A 6,028-nucleotide genomic window follows, 5' to 3' on the forward strand; every position below is an offset into this window, starting at 1 on the left:
TATCGTTGTCGCAATAATTGACAAATTAGTGTTTTAAGAATTTTAAAATATAAGATCGTTTAATCCATTTGAAATATCTTTTTCAGTGCGTGACGAAATCAATTTTAGGCTTCTTTGAAACTCCTTGAATGAAAAAGTCATTCACAAATTCCAAAATAAAGGATTTTATTAAATACAGATCACTTCTATTAAAACAAAAACTCTTTCATTATAACCTGCATACACACAAATGTGATAGTGCTTGTATATACACATTTTTTTAAATATGAATGATAATATTTTAATAGATGATAATAATATAATGTTATTAAATTAATATAAAAATAAATTTATATTTATTAAAAATGAAGTGAAATATTAAAAGTAAAGTGAAATGAATAGAAAAACTAATTATTGATGAATAAAAAAAAGATAAACAGTTTTATAGAAAATAGATAAAAATAACCATTAATTTTAAAAATTTAATAAATAATTATATTATAAAGGGTAGAATTAGTATTATGAGATGTGCACACAAAAGAGAAAATTTTCTTTATATATTCTTATAGATACAATCTTCTCAGTTGTTAAATTTTATAATTTAAGATTGGTTTGAACGAATAACTTAATGAAATATTTATTTAATGATCTTTTATTAGATTTTCCAAAAGGTTTTTGAAAATAAACTTGTGCGAATGTTATTTATTTATAATATAGAGAGACACTTTTTTAATCAATTTCATGTTTGAAATAGCTTCGTTATTTTCCGTTTTTTGACAAACTTTAGAAAACAAAATAGTTTGTTAAAGTCTAGAGTTAGTAATTAAGATACTGAGATTTATTTTATAAAAAAGGTATTTTCCATTGACTAATATTTTTCCATATTTGTCAAATATTTGTTAAGATAGAAAAAAATGACAAACAACTATTTACACAATTTCTTTATAAAATTTTGTATTTATTGGTTTCGTTATACATCTTAAACAAATGACTTATCAAAATTTAAATTTATGAATCATACTGGCAATTAAAATGTTACTTATACGAAAATTTTGTGGGAAATAATTTCATTGCTTTTAATAATTGTACTCAACTTCAATAAAATAACTCCAACTCAAAAATAATTGAGAATGCCTATGAAGAGAAACCTTATCACAATATATTTATTATATGAAAATTTTAGACAAGATCCCTTTTTCCCTATCAAGGTTGCCATTGTATTTAGCATCTTCCAAAAAATAATTTAAAATATTCTAACTCTTTTTCCCTTTTTGTTTGATGCTAAATCAAGAAATAAAATGAAAGTTTGCACATTAGTTGTTTTCTATTTATCTCCGCATATAAAACTGTTGTGTTTTTTTTTTTTTATGTGAGAGTTAATTAATTAGTATTTTTTTTTCAAATTTCAATCTTTGATTATCATTTAGTAAAATTATACACATTTAATTTTTGGTCTAGACTTGTGGTTTTTTTAATCTGTTTTCTAAAAAACTGTATTGAACTAAAAAAAATTCTCGTACAACGTAAAACATATTTTTTTATGGCACGTTAATTTTAAAAATGCTTTATAAAACGTAACCACAAGAACATTCTGGATAATTTTTTACTTTAATTATAAGTATAGCTTTTGCTACAAACAATGCACCATGGAAATTAAATACATCCTTTTTCAAACAAAACCTTACCCTAAGATCATACAATATAACGATTCATTTTATTCAAATTGATTATTCTTTGATTAAGAATAAACAATTTCGATTTGACGAAAAATGAGAGACAATTTTTAATAGATGTCAAATAATTTATTTTAATTTTTTTCTATATGGCATACTCTTTTTTTGTCATCAAACTTGTCACATAATTTTAAAATTAATATTACAAATTTTAGCCTTTCTTTGATTTAAAAACCTCTATGTCATATTGGTTTTTCTACTCTTTTTCTTCGGTTCTAATGTCTAAAAAAAAATCAAAATTACAAATTAACTCCAATTCTCGTTTTTTTTATGTTTTTATTCACTTTACTTTGATCCAATCAAATTTTAAACCTAATATTTCATTTAAGGTACAAATATATAAAAAAAAATGCAAATTTAAAGTTTAAATAGAAGTTGTAGATTTTCTATAAAATGTAAAGGTTCACATAAAAAAAATAACAATACGAAACCCAAATCATGAATTGGAAATTAAAGGAGACAAAAATTATAATTAAACTAAATAACTATTTGCCAATGTTAGGTAGTGCCTAAGGAGACTTGTTAAGATATTAAAAGAGAGGAAATGTATGAGAATTTGGAGAAAAATGTTTGACATGAGCATTAACATTTGATTGAAAAACATAAATGATGTTGTTAATTGGAACATTTATTAAAAGTTATTGCAAAGTAAAGAAAAATTATTATTTTTGAAATCAAACAATTTAAAAGTGAATATAAAAATGTAGTGGAGAAGAAGTAGTAGATGAATCAAATGCCGTTTTCTTGGATAACATTATTGGTTCTTTATTTAAGTCGCTGTAAGCACTTTAAATAAGTTTTCACGTTCCATCTTTTCACTTATGGTCCACAACATGCATAATATACACAGCAAAAAAGATGCTACCGACAACCTTTAATAAAAAATATACATTTTAAATTGTTGTTAACATGTCTATTGGATAATAATGAGACAGATGTTAATTGGTAAATATTTCTAAGAAAATAATCAAAGGTGCCAAAAAAAAAATACACTTAAAGATTGTTAATTATGATAAAAAAAATTAAATTAATGAATAGTCCTTTAATTATAGTCTTTAATCAATTTATTATTACTAATGTTTTAATACCTTTCATTTTGGAAAATATAATTGTAAAGGACACGATGAAGTAACCTCGTCATTTAGGATAATTCACACTGTTGAATCAAATAAAATTAAATTCACTAATTGTCTATTATAAGTGTCCTCTTACAATAAGTCGCATATTATCTTTTACATGTCATCTGTATTAGTGAGCTATTAATATTTATATATTTATATATTTATATATAATAACGGCACTTAAATTTAAACTAATAACTTGATAGTCAAATTTCCACCATTGAATTTATCATAATGGTTCCAAATATATATTACTGTTTGGAACCAATTAAAATGAAGAGATAGAACAATAATCTCAAAGAAATATTTATAGATGAATTCACTTATTTTACAAATTTAGTTATATAATTAAGTAGAAAAAAAATTTATTCTTAACCGAATGAAACAGAAAAATAACAGAAGAAAAGAGATGTAATAGAAGAAACAGCAAAATAACATAAATGCAACAATTTTATGATAACTATATAATCCTATCTCACATATATATATATATATATATATATATATATATATATATATAATTGGAAAATATTATACTGTAGTTATTGTTTAAGTTTTACTTGATATTTATAGTATATATTGATAAAAGTTATAAAAGTTATAAAAGTGAAAATAATACACAGAATTTAAGAAATGCAAGAAACCACAATATAAGTGAGCACACCAGGTAAAAGATAAGTTTTGAAGAAAGCCGTTATGTAGAGATGAGATAGTATAATTGTTTTGTAAAGAAATAAACTCTGTTATCTTCTGAACCATCATTTACAATAGATACTTATAACAACGATTAACTTAGGATCAGTATTGTACAAGGGATGAAAATAACGATTTCTTAGCATTAAAGAGTAAAAACAATGACGTTTAATAGAATTCGTCACTGAAAGTGGTATAATATATGTTTATTATACCAATTTGTACCATTTCACTTTTATTTATCTTTTCTTTCAAATCACAAGAGTTTTTTTTCACGTTATAAAAGTTGACAAAAACATGAGCTAAAGAACTTTTTGATACATGTAGATCTATTGTTGTTAAAGATTTATCCTTGATATATTGTACATGCCTTCAATATACAACAGAAATTTTTCGAATTTTTCAGAAATCTAAAAAATCAGCAAAAGTATCTCTTAATAGAATAGATATATTCAGGATATTATAAAAAAAATGTTTAATGATTACTATGACAAAAAATTAAATATTGTATCACATAATCTAGACATTTTGTTTAACAATTATCAAACCTCTTAGTATATTTATATTTATATTATTACATCTGACTTAAATACTATACAAACATATTTTATATATGAACCAAGTTGCATTTTGTGTGATGTGCAACAAAAAGTTTGAACAAAATTTCATGTCCAAAAGAAAGAAGAATTATCTAACAACAATCTTATCGTTACACTAATAGATAAATATTGTTATCATCATAAGTACAAATTATGTTGATGTGTCAAGGGATATCAAAGTATTATTATTAGTAGACAAAGTATGACCTCACTTGATTTACTATGTTTCACACTTTTAAAATTTAAAGAGATTACTAAGTATTTACAAGTTGTAATTTTTCATTAGCTCATTACACTTTGAAGAGCTTGAATATACCAAAAACATTTGAATGGCTTGTTTAATTAATTTTTCTGACATTTTGGGACAAAGAACACAGTACACTAATTTTTACATTTCTCTAATTCATATTACTTTACACTTTATCTATATATTTTATGATTATTTTGTAATACATTTATAAGATCTCATTTTTATCAACGATTTTCAACAGACTTTCTTTTAATAAATTTACTTTAAATAAATTTATCATATATATTAATTATAAAGGGTAATATTTTGTCTTATAGTCTTGAAATTACACATGTAAATGAAGACGTCTAATATATTCTTTTTCAAACAAAATTATACATACAAGAACGATTATAATAATCGTTGTTAAATAAAGGTTAAACATTTAGATAAAATGATAGTTGGAACTATGTATTTAACTATTATAGTCACTTGTGATTACACTTGGTAATCATTCTTAAAAGCCTGTTTTTATTATTTCCAACAACAACATTATTTTTAATATCGTAAAAAAAAGACTTTTAATCAGTTATTAAAAGTCTTAACAATATTACATTCATCTCTAAAAATGTGGAATTAAATAAACAAATAATTCTTTGATAAAAGATATTTTTAAAGAGAAAAAAGATAGATTTAAAAATTGTAGTTTATTTCAAACAAAATTATTCCTTCTCATAGGAAGAAAATAACTATAAAAAGTAAATTACCTTATATTAGTAAAAAAACTAAAAAGTAATAAAAATAATGTCAAATGTGTATAAAAAGATTTGGGTATCAAAATACCATTGTTTCTGATTAAATATGTAGTAATCTCATAATTTATATAATTACCCTGTAATAATAGATTAAATTACAAATATTTTATAAATAATCATATTTTTATTTATTTTAAATATTTTTACACGTTTTAATCCAGGTAAAAAAAAACCTATAATATAATGTAATTTTATAAGAAATACTTACTTTTTTGTAGTCATATTTTTTTTTTATGTTTTTCATTTGACTCTCATTTATGACTTGACGGTTTTATTTTTACATCACTTCGAAAAATCAAATCTACGTTATTTTCATCTAAGAAAAAAATCTAATAAAATTTTAACCATTATAAGTGAGAAGAGATTAATGTAATTTTAGTTATAGGAAAAAGAACAGTACGTACACAATATTAGCATGATTTTGAAAAAAAAAATACACCGTTAATTGCTCAGACATAAAAAAATGTGACATGATAAATAATATTTTCAAAATAACAATATATATATATATATATATATATTACTTATTATCCAGTATTAATTGTGAGAAATTAAACGAACGTGGTGGTGTTTTCATTTCATAGTTGCACCTGTTTCTTAAGGCAAAACAATCGCAAACGTCACATTATATCAACTAGTCACAAAAAATTCAAATACTAAATAAATTACTTAATTAAATAGCACATGTTAGTTATCACATGTATGAACAACCATAAATCACATATTATAGCAATTAAAGAGAAGTAAGTTTAAACTGTGGAATTTAATTCCATCACTCCATTAAAACGTACAATCTGACAAAATATAATGAAATAATTTTAGAGCAGTATTTATTATATTGTTGTTATGGTTTAGTGGT

This window comes from Vigna unguiculata, chromosome 9 (genome assembly GCF_037176805.1).
Source record: "Vigna unguiculata cultivar grain cowpea cultivar isolate G323 ecotype 2 chromosome 9, ASM3717680v1, whole genome shotgun sequence".
Lineage (NCBI taxonomy): Eukaryota > Viridiplantae > Streptophyta > Magnoliopsida > Fabales > Fabaceae > Vigna > Vigna unguiculata.